Source organism: Phalangium opilio, unplaced genomic scaffold (assembly GCF_054372755.1).
Source record: "Phalangium opilio isolate 3A_F unplaced genomic scaffold, DU_Popi_V2 ptg000105l_1, whole genome shotgun sequence".
Taxonomy (NCBI): Eukaryota; Metazoa; Arthropoda; class Arachnida; order Opiliones; family Phalangiidae; genus Phalangium; species Phalangium opilio.
The window spans coordinates 11,447,942-11,469,687 of record NW_028324207.1 but is presented as its reverse complement, the minus strand read 5'-3'; the positions used below and the strand labels follow the sequence as shown (position 1 = coordinate 11,469,687).

The 21,746-nt window shown below is 38.3% G+C and overlaps 2 long non-coding RNA genes across 2 annotated transcripts in view; one reads left to right on the top strand and one right to left on the bottom strand.

The window, feature by feature from the left end:
- The window catches only part of LOC149629989 (uncharacterized), a 36,227-nt gene that overhangs the window by 3,066 nt on the left and 11,415 nt on the right, over positions 1–21,746 (top strand). The window lies entirely within an intron of this gene.
- LOC149629990 (uncharacterized) lies at positions 19,985–20,662 on the bottom strand. Its single transcript, XR_016374485.1, has 2 exons — positions 20,140–20,662; positions 19,985–20,070 (listed from the first exon to the last, which is right to left on the bottom strand). It is a non-coding gene; the product is annotated as an uncharacterized LOC149629990 (long non-coding RNA).

Genomic DNA, 21,746 nt, shown 5'->3' with positions numbered 1-21,746 from the left:
CCTGAGTTGGTGCGGTCACTTTGCTTCTCTTAGGAAGGGGGTCAAAATGGGAAGCGTAGTTCTTTCCCGTGGTCTTTCACTCGCTCAAACTCTTAAGGTTCATTTTCCTTCATTTGTAATTGATATATCTCGACCTCATCCGTCTGGACGTCTGACGCTACGATGACTTGAAGTTGTCAAACTTGTGGCGTTTCACGTCTGGAATGGTGCCACGCATACACGTTCTTTCTTCTCCGCAACAGATATCATTAGCGACGCTGATCCTAAAAAAAGAAAGGGAAGAACGCGTCAATAGGATAAGTTCCAATTGTTTGTCTTCCCTCACATAAAAGGCTCGACGAACAACGTTGCGCTTGGTGCCTTATTTTTAAAATATACCTTATTTTTGGGTGCATTGCAAACACCATTCAGTATTTGTTAATTTTGGTTACGACTTTAGTTGTGTGAAACAAGGAAATATCGCACAGTTTGATCGCGACTCAACTCACCATTTAGATGAAACTCAACGCTTGTTCGATGAGATGTTGATGTTGGCTTGTCCGGCGTCGGCTGCATAGTTGTGGTTGATTACTTATACTGGCGCGTAGACGTTGGCAAAGTTTGTCTCTATTTGCAGTTGCGCCATAAATTATTTTTTTTATCAATGGATTGCGTAGTTTGATCTAAACTCACCATTTAGAAGTTGATGTTATTCCCTTGTCCGCCTTCCACGGATACGTTCACCGTCCCGTAGAAGTTAGTGGTGATTATTTCAGTGTTCAATTGACTAATCAGTTTACGTAGGCTTTCAATCTCAATGACCAGTTTCTTGTTTTCATCACTCAGCTCCGCGTTGCGATCGGTCAGCTCCGTGTTGCGACTGGTCAATTCTTCGACCTGGTTCTCGAGTTGCCGAATGATGGCCTTCAGACAAGCTATTTCGGCGTCCCTCTCGGAGATTTTCGTTTCCAGCCGATTTCTCAGTTCCTTTATTTCGGCCTCCTTTTTGCGATCGTAGCTGTCTTTTTCGGCCAAGAGAGACGCGATGAGTTGATTCCTCTTACTTAAGGACTCTGTCAGTTCGACCGTAAGTTGTTCTTGGATCTTGATGTCGTCGCTCGAGGAGCCCGCGGTGTTGGTCAGAGATCTGTTCAGTCGGCTCGTTAGTTCCAATCGTTCTCGCTTCAATTCGTCAATCTCTGCCGCTTTCTCTTTGTCCGACTCCTCTTTCTCACTCTTGACCCTTGACAGTTGGCCTTCCAGTTTGGTCACTTGTTCGTTCAAGCTCGATACACTCGCTCGAAGTTTCCAAATCTCTTTCTCCCGTTCAGAGCCACTTGACTTTTCTGTTTGACCGGATCTCGATTCCGCCGCCCCGCTCTTCGCTCCTTCATTCGAAATTTCATTTTCTTTCGCCTTTCTTTTTTCGTGTTCATCAAATAATTTTTCAATTTCTTTTTTAACGGAATCTTTTGCCCAGGACAAAGCGGTGCGGCCAAAGTTGTCAGTCAAGTGGATGTCGGCACCGTGTTCCAGCAACAATTTGACGACGTCCAAGTGGCCCTTATAGGAAGCGACGTACAAGGGTGTGCAGCCATCATTATTGGCCTCATTGACATGCGCCCCATTTTGGATCAAGTGAGTGACTACATCCAAGTGACCATTATGGGAAGCGATTAACAAGGGTGTGGTGCCATTAATATTGGCCTGATTGACTTGCGCCCCATTTCGGATCAAGTGGGTGACGACGTCCAAATGACCATTCTGGGAAGCGATGTACAAGGGTGTGGCGCCATTATTATTGGCCTGATTGACTTGCGCCCCATTTTGGATCAAGTGAGTGACGACGTTCAAATGACCATTCTGGGAAGCGGTGATCAAGGGTGTCCAGCCATCCACCTGTGCCTGATTGACTTGCGCCCCATTTTGGATCAAGTGAGTGACGACATTCAAATGACCATTCTGGGAAGCGATGTACAAGGGTGTGGTGCCATCTTTCAGTGCCTGATTGACTTGCGCCCCATTTTGGATCAAGTGGCTAACGACGTCCAAGTGACCTTCCTGAGAAGCGACGTACAAGGGTATGAAACCATCATTATTGGCCTGATTGACTTGCGCCCCATTTTGGATCAAGTGGGTAACGACGTCCAAGTGACCTTCCTGAGAAGCGACGTACAAGGGTATGAAACCATCTTTATCGGCCTGATTGACTTGCGCCCTATTTTGGATCAAGTGAGTCACTACATCCAAGTGACCATTCTGGGAAGCGGTGGACAAGGGTGTGGTGCCATCTTTTCGCTCCTGGTTGACTTGCGCCCCATTTTCCAGCAAGTGTCTGACAACATTCAATTTGCCTTCCCTTGATGCCAAGTATAAGGGTGTTCTGCCTTCATTGTCGATCGCGTCAATTTGAGATCCTTTTCCAAGAAGTACTTTGACGATTTCTACATGTCCATTTAGGGCAGCGACGTGTAACGCCGTGCCCCCATTTTCCTCCTCCCGGTTGTCGGGGTCTTCTCCTCTCGCCAATAATGTCTTCACTGTATTTACGTCACCATCCCGCGAAGCTTCGTGTAAGTTCTGTGAATGCTCTATTCTTCTGAACGCCGCCATCAGTTTCCAATTGTTTAATTCCTAAGAAAGTTCTTGTTTCATTTCGAGAGGGCGATTGTGGACCTTGATATTAAGGACTGCGTAATTCGGGACATTGTTCCTCGCAACACATTCGTGTATTTACACGGGGAAGTACACTAATGGGTAGTGACGTCAGGGACAGGGAAGTAATAGTGTTCGGGAGCTCCATCTTGTTCATCGTTGTCGGTTGACACTCATTTCATTTCGAGTCTAAAATAATTTAAGAAACGCCTTCAAAACCAAATATCGAAGAGCTCTAGCATATTTCATCTAAAATTGTTCAACTGATAGCTATGTCGTTCTAAACTGCACTCACTTGGATTGAAATGGCCCATCAGGGTGGGGACTTTCAGCGGCGTGTCGGTGTTTTTCGTTGAAAATGTCTCCATTGGCCTCGAATTCGTGTTCTCCCAACTCGAGAAATGGACGTCCGCTGTAAGACAGATGAATCAGTGATTTGGAACCTTCAACATCAGCAATTACTCGATTCGACGTAGTTTGCTCGAACTGAAATTGTCTCGGTCGTGAAATTACCTGGAAAATGTCTTTGACGCAGTTTAGAGAGGCCGAAGACTCCGTTGTTTCATGGTGCGCGTATTAAAGATGGCCGCGGGTCATTGAAATCCTGGAATATACATTGAGTTTTGTAATTGACCTCCAAAAAATGCCTCGAAATTAAAAATATTTTAGCCAGGGAAGGCAATTTGATTTCAGCGGAAAACAACAGTTCTTGGGTTTACGAGAATTGCAAAATTGCGCGATAAATTTGTGTTTAAAAGATAATTGTTCAAATGAAGAGTTGACTTGTTTGTAACTCAGTAACATTCTTAAGAATTATCCCTATTGACATTGACAAATAGCTTTTGAGCTACAGAATAATTAGGGAAATAAAATTGAAGGAATCATTTGGGGAATCTGGGAATTTATTGCTAACCCTGAACATGTTGTTTCCCGAACTGAACTGAACTTTTCCATGATCAAGTTCTACCTTTTGAATTTCGTTGTCGTTGATTGAGATTTAAGATCAGAAACTATTTGAAAATGAACTTTAGCATTTCGACGTCCGTCTCTCGATTGTTGCACTTTGAATGAGTTCGGGCGTCTTCCTTGACCCCGCCCAGAAGGAACGACCACCTGCAATTTGAAAAAGATTGAAATGGGCGCAATTAATAAAATGCAAAACCATAATTCAAGAAAGAACTTTAAAAATTTGATGAGGTAACCTCGAAAGACTTTGTTTCTTTTTGGGAGATTTCGAGGGGCGTTTCACTCCGCCGTTCCGTGGAGCGGACCACCTACTCTAAGCTCGTGTCTTCATTCGCTGCTCTTCGACGTTCCCGAATGACGAGTGCCACTCCCCCATCAACCAGCTCCCAAATCCTGAAAATTTCCAATTTAAGCACTTGAGTCAAAGAATCGGTACCAATGGTCGTGGCGCTTTTCAAGTACAATTTAATTGTAGGTGACTAGGGGGTCTTTAAAATAAGACAAGTTTCGTCAGAAGTTAATGACTTCTAATCCTGGGAAGTATTGCACACTAAGGCTTTATATAGTAACCATCCCTGCTAGTCAAAATGGCCTATGGCAATCGTAAAAGAGGGTCAAAAGTTTCCTCCCCACCTGAAAAACTATCTAATCTACTGAAAAAAATCCCACCCCGAGAGGCTGTGGCTCTCAAACTGTGGGGCGTGTTCAAAACTTCTTCAGCGCCAATGGTTGAAAAGTCGTCTGTCTAGAACTCTCTGAAAATCCATTACAATCCCTTGGGCCTTGGACCCCACGCTAGTTTGAACGGAATTTCTAGCAAACAGCTGTTCTTGTCACCGTTTCTGATTCGTTACCTCAAACCACAGGACACACCTTAAAGTTTCGTTTCTTTCCCGCTACTGGCGCGCAAATCAACCTGCCAGCTCAAAATGAGGGAAACGCCGTAGGTGGCGCGGTGATCGGACCTAATAAGAAGTTGGCTTACAGAGATGGTTCCGGATATGGTTAGAGTCCAATACTTCCCAGGATAAGAAGTCATAAACTTCTGGTTTCTTTAAAATCGGTTCACATTTCACCGAGATTCGAATTTTTTGAAACAACTTAAAACTGAGGTTCACCCACTAATCGATTGTGATAATCGCAATGCGCGGAAACTATTTCTTTTCAATTCCTCGTCAAAATGACGTAAGAGGTCAAGATCTAACCCCGTCGCGCGCTTCAATTCAAAGTTTCAAACTAGGCTTAGCAACGAAATTAAGCCTTGGATTAGGCTTAAACCTAAGGCTTATTTCTCGTAGACTTACCACCTTTCTAAGGCATCGAATACTAAGTAATAAACGCATTTAAAATATTACGATTTAATTGTGAAAAACTTTACGGTTTAGCTCTTAGCACATTCAAAATACAGTTTTTCCAATAAATATCTTTGCTTGGAGGTGAATTATATGATAATTAATTACATTTACGTCGCGGCGGAAACTAACTTAAATCAATATTTTCATGAGCATAAAAACCCGGTCACCTGTTCCTTCTTCATAGCCACCAAATACCATAAAATATCGAAAAATATAACCTAGCCAAACCAAACCAATAATATGAAGGATAAAATATAGAAAAACATGGAAAATATATATTTTAATTAATTTTAACAAATTATCCTATAATTAACCTTGAATAAATGATATCAGAAGTGAGATGAGACTAGAAGTGAAGGGCTCTAGCATTGGTGGTAATAGATCCTGGCACTAGTGAACAAATTTGAGCAGATTTTATGCCACCTAAGACCATTAAACACAGATGGACTGGAATGGAGATAGGGCGGGTGGTTCCTTGTGGGAAGCGTCTCTCTAGCGCCTCGCTAGCGCCACGCCGCGACCAATATTGAAACTATTTCGAATCAAGCAAACAGGCACGTGAATTAGCAGACGACATTAGGCCCGTTAAAGCTCGAAAGTCTATGTTAGGTTAGAACACAACCTAAGTTAGAGAAAATGTTTAGTTGAATATAAGTAACTTTCAATTATATTTCGTATTTAAATAGGTATAAGAATTACTATACAAGCCTTAACCCATAGTTCACTTTTAGAAAGTTGATATTTGGGGTTTGGTATTGTGTAGAAAGTAATGCCTTTCATATCAGAATAACGTTGATCATTTTTTACAAACTCCGAATACGCACCTTTTGCTTGGCATCTTAAATACCCAAATTAATCCTTTAAATTACTTTTAAGAAAATGAAAATAAAAGGCGAAAAAGCGGGGAGGGAAAACCTAACCGTGCCTAGACCGTACAAACATGAAAATTCTACAGAGCAGACGACATAATAAAGGTCACATCGAAAAGTTTCGGGAGTCTCCCGCTAGGGGCGACGATAGGCGCTGAAGTTTGAAGATAGGGGTTTTAGCTTATCATTCTAGTCCATCTGTGTTTAATGGTCTTAGATGCCACCGCTTTCATTGCGCCTACACTACAGAGAAAGAAATTGGTCGAGTTACAAAAACATTTCCTACCCCCTTCCCCTCAACCTAATGCCGCGGAACACGGACGAAGCGGGTGCTTGAATCTAGTTCAGCCCCCGTCTACCGCCACGAGCGTCTCACGTTTTGGAGGGAAAACCGCTACCAGAGGGACAACAGTTGGTGTGTTAACAAGAATATTCACTTTCGCCGAGTGAAGAGTTTGGTTAGCTCAGTACTTCAGGTCTCATCGCACTTCTGATGATATTTATCGAACAAAACTATGTATTTTGAATGTGCTAAGGGCTAAAGTGGCAAAGTTTAGCCTTTAACTGAGAATTGTCCCTTGAACAGAAGCTATCAAATTGCATTTTCAATTACCAGTTTCCCACGTTACTTTCCCCACGAAAGTTTGATAGATCTTCTACAACAATAGTCCTACAGTATGCGGAGAATTTACTCCTATTATTTTCTCATCTGAAATTCGGAGTTCTATTTTTGACACCTTAATAACCCATAAACCCCTTTCAGCACAATTTGCAAAACTCATTTCAGCACTGATTGCAAGTAAAACATGTTTAATTTCTTGTTGATTACATTTTAACACCCTGAAACTTAAACCGCTGGCCCATTGGACCGAATCCCATTGGCCCGAATATAGCCAATATGTGAGTTTTATGATCGTAAAATGTTCGATGCTATTTAACGATGCATTTATTTTTAATGCAGTTTTTACAAACGGAATTAATAAATAAAATGCATCTTTTAATTTTATTATTTAACATAAAAACACTTGTTTAATGCTTTCGTCTTTCAATACACTTTTCGATGGTGATATTGCAATGGTCAAATCACAAGTTTAATAAAGATCAAGCCTCTATTGCTGAATAGCCTTACCTAACAACACCCTATCCAAACCAAAGCTAAGCCAGGGTTCGTACACGACCTGGAAATCCTGGAAAAGTCAGGGAAATTGAAAATGGGCCTAAAAGGTCAGGGAAATGTCAGGGAAAAATGTATTGGAGGGAAATTTAAAGTCCGAATAAGGGTGACCAGAAAATGTGTTGTCTGAGATTTGAGCAGAGACCGAAATTGGCGGAACTCGCTCCGGGTATTTGTGATTTTATTTAGTTAAAGTTAAATTGAAACGAAATAGTTGGCTTATTTTTATAACAATAACAACTCGGGCGAAAATAATTCGAGTGAATTTAGATTGGTTTTCATATATGTTCGCCATTCACGTTATTGCAAATGGTCAGGGAAATTTGTGGAAATTAGTCAATTAAAACCCGGAAAAGTCAGGGAGTTTCATTCCAAAAATTTTGTACGAACCCTGTAAGCCTAAATCTTTTGCGGAAATGGGTTATGGTAAAAAAGGGTGAACTAAAATTTCTTTGAAAAAACTGTGCGCGAGTGGGCCATAAAAATGTGCGGAATTGAGCTATGATTCTCTAAAATTGTGCGGAAATTGGCATTCTCGTGAAATTCTATAAAACAGAAACGAAACCAATGTTCCATTATTCCCAAATTATCCTATAAAACCTCATTATTATTAGATCTGAAGTTCTACAAAACAAATATCCTATTTTTCACGTACAATCGGAATATTTTGGGAGTCGCGCAATTTACTTAAGAACTCGAAACTGCATCACTTACCATTTTAATGTCTCTGACTTGTTGGACCTGGTTCCTAATCGCACCTCGATGAGCACCGTTCTGACGCTCGCCTCTCCCCGAGCAACGCTTTTTAAACGTCGAAATTGCGACACACCATTGTAATATCCGAAGAAACCAAGGTGACCCCTTTTATCTTCCTCAAGTGTTTCATGGATCACGTGATGTTTGTTAGATTAAGTCACGCCATTTCTATCTCGAATCCGCATAATTTGCCCCGAATTGATTAACCTATCTTTCCCTCTCTTAGTAATAAATCTACCTTGATAAGTTTTTTTTATCGGAGATTAGAGAAGCACCTGACTCATTGTTCTTCGTGGTAAGTTCACACTTGGAACTGATCGTTTTCAAACCTCCCTTCAAAGCGATGGTTACGGCCTCGTCATGGGTTTCAGCAGAAGTAAGATGAGACTAGAAGTACTGAGCTAACCAAATTCTTCACTTGGCGAAAGTGAATATTCTTGATAAGGCACCAACGGTTGTCCCTCTGGTAACGGTTTCAGAATTTTTCCTCCAAAACGTGAGACGCTCGTGGCGGTATGCCGAACTACATTCAAGCACCCGCTTCGTCCGTCTTCCGCGGCTTTAAGATGAGGGGAAGGGGTGGGAACCTTTTCTGGAACTCAACCAATTTTCTTATCTCTAGTGTAGGCGCGATGGAAGCGGCGAATAAAATCCTCAAATTTGTTCACTAGTGCCAGGATCTACTACCAATGATCTTTACTTCTAGTCTCATCTTACTTCTGGTGTTCAGTTGTCAGTGTCAACGCGGCTTCCTGGTGTTATCGTTCGAAACCCTTCACCTTCCCAAAGTGAAGAGTGCCACTCTTCCCAAGAGTTAACCAGATACGAAATATTTTTGAGTTTAATTCCGTTTATCAATTTTGAAGATAAGACAGGTAGTCAACGAAAACAACAAACAACTTGAAAGACTCATACCTTTTACATTAGATTAGCCAGGATATGAATTTGGCACGTTTAAGTTAATGCCAATTAATAGTTAATGCTGCCCCCCAAGCCCCTCCCAAAATAAGGTTCAATTTACTTTCCAAGAACAAATGAGGAGGAATTCTGGAGAAGTTTGAGCACACAAAATAAACATCAATAGCTTTGTTTTCCCAAATTAATTGTAAGTAGCTAATTGCGGAGACACTCGAAACTACACTCCTTGATCCATCCTTTATCAACATTAAATGATTAAATTAATCGACATGATTTCTTGTCCGCTATTCAATACTAATGCTACAATAGCAACGAGCAACCCAAACCTAAAGGTTTTCATGCTTTTATTACCGTTAAAAATCCTTTAAACAAGATGGCCCCGGTCAGATTAGAACCCCATCGTTTTGTAAGGCTCCATCTATCGAGAACATTGTACCATCTTTGTTAATAAGGATAAGTTACCCTTGACCCCAATCCATTTTAATTCACCAATGACTCCCTATCGCTTTCAAAATTACCGATGAAAGAAAATCTTCACTCGACGCCTTTAACAGTGCTAAAATGATTTCCCGTAACCTCATAGTGATCCTTAATAGAAGAACAGAAAGTTTTAGTGATCATCTCCTCGATGAGTTACCCTCAACAGTGTTGAACGGATCACGCACAGAAAGTTGCAGTTCACTTATCGCATCTTATAAATTTTTAAGAAGCGTTTGAAAGAGAAAGGATTCGGTAAAACGCCCAACTCGAGTTCTTGCACTGCGTAAATTCCAAAGTTTTTGCTAGGTGTTGTTTATGAAATCACACCTAGCTTTGCGATGGTGTTTTGTGTGTGTGTGTGTGCTTGGCCCCGGACACACGAAAAACCGATTAAGGCAAGATCCATAACCACCTTAGAAATCGTAATGTGAAAGAATTGCGAAAGGAAATACATTAGTTCTATGGTATGAGTTAAAGGCAATGTTCTGACTTCGGATGGACGTAAAACAAGTTGGTCGGGACCCTTGTTGAGAAAAGATCCTCTTCCGGCTCTTGGAAATATTGGGAAAGAAATAAGATTGGTATGTTCAAAGTATTCACCCGGTTAGATTGCGGTAACCCTCGAGATTAAGGTTAATTTGATTGACGCCTGTAACGAAGCCGATTTCTTGGAAAGCGTATTTAAAGCTCATAACTCTCGTTCTATCAGAGATACGGGGATCTCCTTTGGATATGTTATAGTCCTCTTTGCTACCCATACAAGCGTACTTTAAACTTGAGGCTACGTCGATATCTTCAACTTATTTTTTGTCTCACTTATTGTTATTATGTTACCTTTTAGCAATAAACTTTGGAGGCCTATAACTCTGGTTCTACTAGAGATAGGGGGATGTCCTTTGAGTATGTTATATTCCAATTTGTTCTACATCTTACTATACCAAAGGTTTGGGGCAGCGTCAAACAGGGGCCGAATAATTTAGCGAAATGTTCAAAAACATGCCATAGAAATAGCGTCACACCCAACTTTAGAGGCTTGTAACTCTGGTTCTACTAGACATAGTGGGATGTCCTTTGAGTATATTATAGTGCAATTTGTCCCCCATCGAACCATACTAAGAACATAGGGCTACGACAAACAGGGGCCGAGATATTAAGCAAAATGTTCGCCAACGTATGGTATCGTCTCACTTATTGTTATTATGTTACTTATGATTTAAACACTGAACTTTGTAGGCTCATAACTCTCGTTCTACTAGAGATACGGGGATCTCCTTTGGATATGTTATAGTCCTCTTTGTTACCCATACAAGCGTACTTTAAACTTGAGGCTACCTCAATATCGTCGTCAACTTATTTTTTGTCTCACTTATTGTTAGAAGGTTACTTTTGATTTTTGAAAATAAACTTTGCAGGCTCGTAACTAAACTCTGTTTCTACTAGAGATAGGGGATGTCCTTTGAGTATATTTTAGTGCAATTTGTCCACCATCCAGCCATACCAAGAACATAGGGATGCGACAAACAGGGGCCGAGTAATTAAGCAAAACGAAAACAAACTTACCTCGATCCATCGGAAAAGCGGTACACTGAACTTTCGAGGCTCGTAACTCTGATTCTACTAGAGATAGAGGGATGTCCTTTGAGTATGTTATAGGCCTATTTGTCCCCCATCTAACCATACTAAAAACTTTGGGCTACGACAAACAGGGGCCGAGTAATTAAGAAAAACGTAAAGAAAGAAACCCCTTCATAGGAATTGCATTACACTATACTTTGCAGGCTCGTAACTCTGTGTCTACTAGAGATACGATTTAGCGTGGTTCATTTCATTTGCTGTACAGACTGTTAAAGAAGTCTTTGCGCGTTGCGTTTTTCAAACATATTTTACTATATTTCAAAAACTATTCAAACTAGCGCTCTGGAATAAAGTGCGTTATAAAAGTTTTGCATTTCTCTTTCATATTTTACCCGTTCCAAAGTTGTCCTTTGCATACTTATACCGGAAACCGGAAATGTCAAAATTATCAACTTTGAAAATATTGATTTCTCGAGGATATAAATGTGATTTTCGGATTCCTTGGGGTCGATTCATATTTGAAAAGTGTTCACCAAATTCAATTCGGATGAATAGGTCACGAGTAATCAGCCTTTATTCAAAATCTGGCAAACTTGGTTGGAGTGGCGATAATTCATCATCGAGTATCGAATCTTTGTCGTAATAATGCTTGTTAGATGTTTTGGCACTTATGCGTATATATATGATTGGTCTTGTGGCGCAATACTTTGAAACAAATCAGACGTTCATTAAAGGGATGGTGAAGTGGAAAATGAAGTAATTTTTTATTGATTCTTCTATGAGACCAATCTGCATAGTGAAACCTCCAGGAAATAACACCGAACGATTTTTAAACTACGATTAGTTTGAAATTTCAGGAATAATTTTAAATAAGGACCTCCGACCAATCGCGTAGCGCCCTGCGTTTTTATCAAACATTTTCTCTTAGCACGCTCCGTGTTGAATAAATTTATCGCGAGACTTGAAAAAATTTGCACGATGTGACAATTGTGGCGCGAGTAGGGCCGTGCAGACTATTCGTTACTATTTGGTCGGACCAAATAATTTGGTCAAAACTGACGTTTACTATTCGCACCGACGAATCGAATAATGATTTTCAAAATTCTAGAATACCAAATAATGAGCTTCGAAAAACCGACTATTCTATAGCGGATAAAACCACGAGAAAATGAATGTTTTTAACAGTCTATTGACCAAATTATTTGGTATTCGCAACCAGTTTTTGAATTTTTCTGTTGATTTTGTGAATTTGAGGGCGCTGTCATAGAGATAGAAACATAAATGTTACGCTCCTATTCCTATGGGCGCTGTCATAGTGTCCGCTGGACCGTGGCCCCATAGATGACGCGACTCGGCAGACACAGCCTTAAAATTCTGACGTGGCTACTGTTATTAAAAGTATTACCCGCGTTCACTGAGTCGCGTGATCTAGGAGGCTATAGCTGGAATCAGCCACTCAGTCTTTAGAAGTTCATGAGACAAGAATAAATCATTAAAGGTTTTAACTTAAAGGGTACTGGTTATTATCAACTTCTCGCTGCGGAGCTAACTATTGAACTTCCTAATAATATGTCACTATAGTATACCTATTAAAAAATATAGTATCATGGAAGAGGTCATGATACATTGCAAAGCGAGTAGGGATATATTGACAACCAACCTAATTTTGATTAAAATAAAACCTTTGATTCGTTCAAAAATAAGTTTTCAGCCGTTCAAAAGTACCTTTCCGTGTCCCATTATTTATAAATTTGAAATTTGGTAGAATAGTTTTATAGAAATTTTAATTTGGTCGAATTTTTGAACTTCACACTATTTGGTCAAATTATTTGGTCATTTTCCTATTCCGAGCCGAGAGATGGCTCCCAAAAACACTGCTATTTGGTATTCGACAAATACCTTAAAAAGTACTATTCGCACAGCCCTAGGCGCGAGACATGGTATTTCCTGAATTTTTCATTATGCATACTGGTCTCATGATTAGTAGAAGAATCAATAAAAAAATCACTATATTTTCCACTTCCCACTCCCTTTAAGAGAAAACTCGCGTCTTTTGAAGAGGAGAAGCGGTTTGATAATATTGTTATTTGGGCCATGATATCATAATATTTAGAACTCACATTAATTACGATTGTCTCTTCAGCCCATTCAAAATCTCATTCATAATGGCATATGCGCTGCACGAGATCCCTTCAAATAGACAAATTCGACTATTCCATACATGAAACAACTTCAGAGAAGAGGGCTTCTATGCTAGGAATGTTCGCTACGCGATTGAGCTTCTTTAAACGGAGCCTGAGGCTGGCTATAGCCTCCCGCGTTTATCGCAAATGTGAGGCCAGGGATAGATTTAATTTTAGAAGTGGGAATAGAGAATAGAGTAATCTAAGAGCGCGTCAAATTACCGGACCTCCTTCCACGGAAAGGAGGGGTATGAAAGAAGAGGCGTGTCAAAGCGACAAAGGTAAAAAGGAATAACGTAATTCTTGCCGATCCCGTCAGCAACGTCATAAAAACCTAGTTTAAGTGAGCCAATCTGAAATTTTAAACTTTTTATTACCTGTTGGAGGGAGGGGCTCTATACAGGGCTCTGAGTCGGACTGAATTAAACGCTAACCGTTCTCTATTCCTACCTCTAAAATTAAATCTATCTCTGTTGAGGCTTAATAATAAAGCCGACCGCAACCAAAAATGGGCAAAGGCGTGTTTCACAACTGACGTTCAAAGCTACCGATGGAAAAGCCTAAAAATTAAATGAAAAAAAAATGAATGCCGGTAACAATGATCACAACTGAAAATAACAGCTAACAGCTAAAACGAACGGTAAACACTTGAAGTTGGTCTCTCTGCGCTGCTGGTCTGCTACTCCTTTCGTTTATTTTCTATGGCAAAATGATAACTTTGGGTGGTATTGGGATATTAGGCCATTTTGTGTTATAAGACTTTTATTGTGTAGGAAAGAAAACGACCCTGTTTAAAGAAACTTTGGATAACTATTAATATCATTATTGATAACTAGTTAAAAGTTGAAAAATATAAAATTTGGACGAAAATTTTCAAATAACAAGACTTCCTTCGAGTTTCAAATTAAAGAATGCTCGTGTGCTTTATTGAACTATTTTATACAAACAGGACAGTCACTTTCAGCTTGAATTATGCTTGATATTTTATTGGACATCCCCTAGCCCTTAAAGGGAGGATGAAGAGGACAATAAAGTAATTTTTTTATCGATTCTTCTTCTAATTATAAGTTATTTTGCATAGTGAAACATCCAGGAAATACCGTCTGCGTTCTTGAACTATTTATTAACAACAAGACTGTCACTTTCAATTTCAATTGTAGCTTAATATTTTACTTAACCTCCCTTAGCCCTTAAACACATTTTTAATCTTTTATAAAATGACAGACATAAACGCTAAATCGGATTCAAGTCGGGCGAGAGAGCGGGTTAATCCAAAGCGTCAATTCCTTCGTTCTCCAGAAATCTTGCAACGAGTCGGGACGTATGGGCTGGGCATTTGTCCTGCTGAGCCTGAAACCATACACTAAAACAATGTTTTAAGTTAGTTATTAATATTAATACCGGTCACGACGTGGGCTGGTTACTCATACGGAGAAAAAAATACCAGCGAACAGGGCGGATCTCTATTTTTAATATTACAATGCTTTACCTTCTAATTTCATTAGAGTTTATGTCTGTCTTTTAGAATACGATTAAGAATGTGTTTAATGGGAGGGTGAAATGAGAAATCAAATAATTTTTATAGATTCTTCTACTAATTATAAGAGCATTCTGCATAGTGAAACATCCAGGAAATATATCCGAATGATTCAAATTAGGTTCAGATTTTACGGAAAATTTGAAATAATGACCTCCGACCCATCGCGTAACGCCCTGCCTTCCTATTGACAAAATTCTCGTGGCACACTCCACGCCGAATGAAATTTATCGCGAGATTTAATAAAAGTTGCTTGCGATGTGACTATCGTGGCACGAGAGCGTGCAACGGAAATTTTGTTAACAAGAAGGCAGGGCGTTAAGCTATTAGTCAGAGGTGCTTATTTGAAATTATCTTTAAAATCTGAACCTAATTTGAAATTTAAAATCATTCGGAGACTGTATTTCCTGGATGTTTCACTGTGCATATAATGGTCTTATAATAAGAAAAATCGATCAAAAAATCACTCTATTTTCTTCTTCATCCTTCCTTTAACTGCTAGGGGATGTCCAACAAAAGCAACAATTGAAACTGAAAGTGACTGTCTTTATTGTAAAAAATTGTTCAATAAAGCACACCAACATTCTTCGATTTGAAACTCAGAGGAAGTCTTGTTATTTAAAAATTTTCGTCCAAATTTTATAAATAAATTTCAACTTTTAACTAAATACTAAAAATTATCCAAAGTTTCTTTAAACAGGGTCGTTTTCTTTCCTACACAATAAAAGTCTTATAACACAAAATGGCCTAATATACCCAACACCTCCCAAAGTTAGTATTTTTGCCATAGAAAATAAACGAAAGGAGTAGCAGACCAGCAGCACAGAGAGACCAACTTCAAGTGTTTACCGTTCGGGTTCGTTTTAGCTGTTAGCTGTTATTTTCGGTTGTGATCATTCTTACCGGCATTAATTTTTTTTCATTTAATTTTTAGGCTTTTCCATTTGAACGTCAGATGTGAAATACGCCTTTGCCCATGCTTTGGTTGCGGTTGGCTTTATTATTAAGCCTCAACAGAGATAGACTTAATTTTAGAGATAGGAATAGAGAACGGTTAGCGTATAATTCAGTCCGACTCAGAGCCCAGTATAGAGCCCCTCCCTCCAACACGTAGCAAAAAGTTTAAAATTTCAGATTGGCTCACTTAAACTAGGTTTTTATGACGTTGCTTACTGGGACGGCGAAAAATACGTAATTCCTTTTTACCTTTGTCGCTATGACCAGCCTCTTCTTTCCTATCCCACCGTCCCGAGCAAGGGGGTCCGGGACTTTGACTCGCGCCCACATTACTATGTTCCCTATTCCTGTTTCTAAAATAAAGATCTTTCAATGGCCTCACATTTGCTCTAAACGCGGGAGGCTATGGGCAACCCCAGGCTCCGTTTAGCGAAGCTTCATAGCGTAGCGGATGTTCCTAGCATAGAACCCACCTCCTCTGAAGTTGTTCCATGTATGGAACAGTCGAATTTTTCTGATTGAAGGCATCTCGTGCAGCGCATACGCCCCATGAATGAGATTTTCACTAGGCTGCAATGAGTCGGGCTGAAGACCCAGACGTAATTAATATGAGTTCTAAATATTATGATATCATGGCCCAAATAACAATATTTTCAAACCGCTTCTCCTCTTCAAAAGACGCGAGTTTTCTCTTAAAGGGAGCGTGAAGTGGAAATTAAAGTGTTTTATTTATCGATTCTTCTACTAATTATAAGACCAGTCTGTATAATGAAAAATTTAGGAAATACCTCCCATTGATTTTAATATTCAAATTAGGCTAAGATTTTAAGAATAATTTTAAATAAGGACCTCCGACCAATCGCGTAACGCCGTGCCTTTTTGTTAACAAAATTTTCGTGGCACGCTCCATGTCTCGCGCCACAATTGTCACATCGTGCATTTTTTTTTCAAATCTCGCGATAAATTGATTCAACACGGAGCGTAACAAGAGAAAATAGTTGATAAAAAGGCGGGGCGCAACGCGATTGGTCGGAGATCCCTATTTAAAATTATCCATGAAATTTCAAACTAATTGTCGTTTAAAAATCGTTCGGCGTTATTTCCTGGAGGTTTCACTATGCAGATTGGTCTCATAGAAGAATCAATAAAAAATTACTTTATTTTCCACTTCACCATCCCTTTAATGAACGTCTGATTTGTTTCAAAGTATCGCGCCACAAGACCAATCATTTATATATGCATAAAGTGCCATAACATCTAACAAGCATTATTACGACAAAGATTCGATACTCGATTATGAATTATCGCCATTTAAATCGAAGTTGCTAGATTTTGAATAAAAGCTGATTACTCGTGACCTATTCATCCGAATTGAATTTGGTGAACACTTTTCAAATATGAATCGACCCAAAGGAATCCGAAAATCGCATTTTTATCCTCGAGAATCCAATATTTTCAAAGTTGATAATTTTGACATTTCCGGTTTCCGGTATAAGTATGCATAGGACAACTGTGGAACGGGTAAAATATGAAAGAGGAGTGCAAAACCTTTATATAAAAAAACGTCTTGGTTTGGACCAAGGCTGAAAAAACAAACGATATGTGTGAGGTTTATCATTTGACTGAAGTTTCAGATATTATTTAGTTATTTTTATCCATTTAATCCTTAATCAATATTAAATTCAATCAAATGATTTTACTGTTAATCGTTCCATTCCCTCTAAATTAATTGAAAAAATTACATATCTACGCTTTTTCAAGAACAATTACATTTTCCGAAAACATTTTATCATGAAATTAATTATTTTGAAGGGAGTACGTGTTGAGGTATCAACATAGAATATTTGAAATATTCTATTGACTTTCTAAAAAGAGCAAGCGAACTTTGACATAATTCGAAAGGAAAATGTAAAAATTTAATCGAAATGCAACATTTCTATTGTCGCCTCTATGAAGAAAAGATTGCACTGCAATTTCCCTCTCCGTGCTTTAGAATTTCATTTGAAACGTCACCACCCCTTTCTACATTGTTGGCGCTACTTGTACACCGGTTGCGTATTACGCGTAATCATTTTAGCACGCTTAAAGACCATTTCGGAAAACACACAGGGGGCGAGGCCACCATTGGGGTATTCTCCCTCGCACCAAGGGTCACCGCCAGACGGTGCCAAAGTTCACTACAGGCAAGAGGCTAGTCAACTCGCTCTGTCTATAGCGGTGCTTCTAGGCGAGAGAGAGAGAAGGCCCCAATGGCGGCATCACCCTTGTGTTTTAGTTTCTCTGTATGTAATTTCTAAAATGGTCTACTCACTTATAAATGTACACAAATTACACTGAGTGATCGGTCCTTCAGGCGCTAGCGAGTGACAAGCCACAACCATAATCATTCATGTACACGAATGTTTAATAGTTTTAGGTTATTAAGGTTGGCGGGCAAGTCCGGAGAGTCACTAATGTGAAAAGGTTTCGAACTATATGGTATTATTGGCTGAGTGTGTTGCGACGGCTCAGATGACCCATACACTTGAACCACTGGTGCTTTTAAAAATTTTTATATTGGGAAAATAGAGGAAGGGGGGTCGGAGTAAAGTGTGACCTTCGCATAACTGGTAATGAATAATGTGTATACCCATATTATTTCCGCATGAAATGAAAATAACAAGTCATTGGTACTGAGAAGTATTTCTATTAATGTAATCTTTACCCTTACCTTTGGTTATATCAGAAGTAAGATAAGGGACTAGAAGTAACGAGGTAACCAAACTCTTCACTTGGCGATGAAAGCGGCATAAAATCGTCAAATGTGTTCACTAGTGCTAGGCTCTATTACCAATGTTAAGGCACTTTAAATCTAGTCCCTTATCTTACTGCTGGTTATATTTATACCGATATCATATTTTTCCTGTGCTACAGAGAGCCACCTACTAAACGAAACCACACAGGATAAACATTGTTGCTTTGTCTCAAGAAGACGACATAGTTTATAAATTAGTTTGAGAAAAAAAGTTCTTTATCATATTTTCCCTAACATCAGTCTTCTCAGAAACTTACTACAGATTTAAACTTTTTTGGTGCAAACTTGAAAATTTGTTAAGCCAGCAACAATTAAAACTATGTCCGTCAAGGTGCTTACAAGTTAGTGAGCAACCACACGAAATCCCTTCAAATTAATTAATTTCGGAAAATGTAATTGTTCTTGAAAAAGCGTAGATATGTAATTTTTTCAATTAATTTAGAGGGAATGGAACGATTAACAGTAAAATCATTTGATTGAATTTAATATTGATTAAGGATTAAATGGATAAAAATAACTAAATAATATCTGAAACTTCAGTCAAATGATAAACCTCACACATATCGTTTGTTTTTTCAGCCTTGGTCCAAACCAAGACGTTTTTTTATAATATCTGTCACTTCAGTCTTATTGTAAATAAAATTTGAATAATTTTATTTTTGCTTTACCGTCATACATTTGGGGTTGATCTATTTCTAATTGCTTAAAGAAGTACTTAAGTATCGTTAATTACTTTTAACTTATATTCAAAAACATTGATTTCGATAAGCAAATAATGTTGTACTCGAGGGGGTAGACACTTGAGAACTCAGGTGTACAATATGTCTTGAACTCAATGTACTGTCAAAGCTGAATTGTGAGTTCCGAAGGCTTTGAACTCAATGCACTGCCAAAGCTGAACTCTTTTTAACTCAGGTGTACACAGAGATCCAGAGCGTCTACCCCCTCGGTTGTACTTTATTTATGAAAGAAGTTTAAAAACGACGGTATTTGAAATATGGAAGAAAAATATTTGTTTCGTACACTGTATACATATACAGTGTTAGCTTCCTTTATGTAAAACCCCCAATACTGCCAACGGGAGATGTCATACTAAATTAATACAGGGTGTAAATAAATGTTTAGAATTCATGTTTATTTGAATTTTTTACCCTAATTGCAATGTTTAATATTTTTGCCATATATTCATCATTATGGTACCCTAAACTTTTGAATTTAGCGGTACTTTAAAGATAGTTTAAATTAACTTAAGTGTGAAATAGAAAATTTTGGGCTTTACCAATGGCTTGGGTAGTTTTAATCATAATAAAACAGTTTATTTAAAAGTTATTTGAGCTTTTATCCAAAAATGTATATTTTGGTTTAATTTCACGTTAAGTATATTAAATTGAGTTAAAATTAACGTAGGATTGTGTTTTGGCAGTGTACATTTAGGTTATAAAATGAGTTTAAATGTATGCATCACCTTAATTGCAATTTTTAGTGGAGTTTTCGATTCTCATTCTATGCTAAACTTTTGAATTTCGCGCCTATTAAGGTACTTTGGAGATAATTTAAATTAGCTTAAGTGTGAAAGAGAAAACATGGGGCTTTACCAACGGCTTGGGTAGATACAATCTTAATCAAGAACATCATTTAAGAGTTATCTGAGTTTTCATCCAAAAAATGTATATTTGGGGTTTAATTTCACGTTAATTATACTTAATTACGTTGAAATTGACTTGTCGTCAGTGCTCATTAAGCTTATAAAATGAATTTCAACAATTAATTCACCTTAATTCTAATGTTTAGAGGAGTTTTTGATTATTTCCAACAAATTGCGTTCAATTTTTATCATATCCTGTGCTAGGTTTGTGGTAACATAAAGATTATCTATACAATATGTTAATGAATGATGTTATTCTATAGTTTAGCTTGAATACCAGTAATTAAATCAAATACCTATACAATTCATAGCAATTTAAACCAATAAACAAACGGCAATGTGGACTGTGGAAATAGCAAACAACGTAACCCTCCGTTTCTAACGTGGTTACGTTGAGAGAATCTGTGATGTAAACCTGAAAATTATTTCACTAATTAAATTATATAACGACACTGTCCTCCTGGATTAACCAGCACAACTGTTACTTATGAATTGAACAATCCACTGTTGGTAACAAATAGTTTATAAAATGATAACGTAACATCACAGTATGACTGATTCAATAGGATCAAAATTGTTTTAACGAATAATCTGGTCCTCTACATTGGTTTAGTTTTAGGAATTATACCACACACCTTCACAATTAGTAGCATTTTAGTGAGATTAACAAATAATGAAACCGTGTATACCTGTCCTCAAATGAGAATGTTGAATTAAACGCGCTAACGTAAACAACACTCTTTTAACTGCCGTAGGGAAAACACATTGAACATTTTGTCATCTTTCCTGTAATATTTTGAAGTTGAATTCTTCACAGGGTGAAAACACTACCGTTGACTTCTAAACCATAATAATTTGGATAGATATGCCATTTTTTACTTAAAACTAGGAGCGCCAGCAAAAAAACAGTCATGATGAATACAGTATTAAGTTACGTAGCCTAAAACCTAGGCCCTAGGCAGTCTTGGAAATAGCACAGGTCCACAGGTCAAAAACCAGTTTATTAATTGCTCGGACCAGTTTTTTTATTCAAAATCCGGGGGTTACTGGTCCTTGGGACCAGTTTATTAATTGAGAATTTTTATGAAAATTCAGGAGGGACCAGTTTAAAAATTCTAGTCATTATAAATTTCTACTCCATGGATATAGCCTCCTAGCCTTGACATTTTCTCATTCTTGCCTAAGTTGCCTTCCTTGCTACAACCACAGCCCACTCGATCACGCTTTGGCTTCACACAATGTTTTTCCTATGTAAAAGCGCGTGTTGGTAATTATGAGCTTTTTCGCTCGAAAAATCCAAGGAGCCAGCTTTTAACATGACCGGCTATGGGAGGAACACAGTTATTTTGCCCTAATTTTGAAACTACTGGTGCAAACCTCTTGAAATTTTAAAGTGATGTGCAAAACAACGTTTGCTATGTTTTGGAAATTTTAAAAAGTTTCCCTTCTATAGTTTTTTTGTATAAATATTAGAACGAAAATTAGCCCTACTTAAAGGGCTTGGTCTTGGAACGGTTTAATAAGTTTTTCCGTTTCACTTGTTCGAATCTCTTGAAATTTTAGGTAGAGGCACATTGAACGGTTTTAAGTTATGATGCAAAGTTTCAAAGTTTTCAAAGAAACAATTCACTTCCAAAAAATTCATTAAAATTGTGCTTGTGCATAATCCTACAACCTATTTAGTCGCTTAGGGAAATTTTAGGAAAAAGACTATTCGTTTTAAAAGTTCGAAATTTTCCACAATAATTTAAAACCTTTAAATATGCCTTTCACTAAAATTTCAAGAGACTCGAACCAGTGAAGCTGAAGGAAACAAATTTAAACTGTTTGAGACTAAGCCATTAAATTATGGTTCATTTTCGTTTTAATGTTGTTACAAAAAGCTTTGTAAGAGAAAAACTTT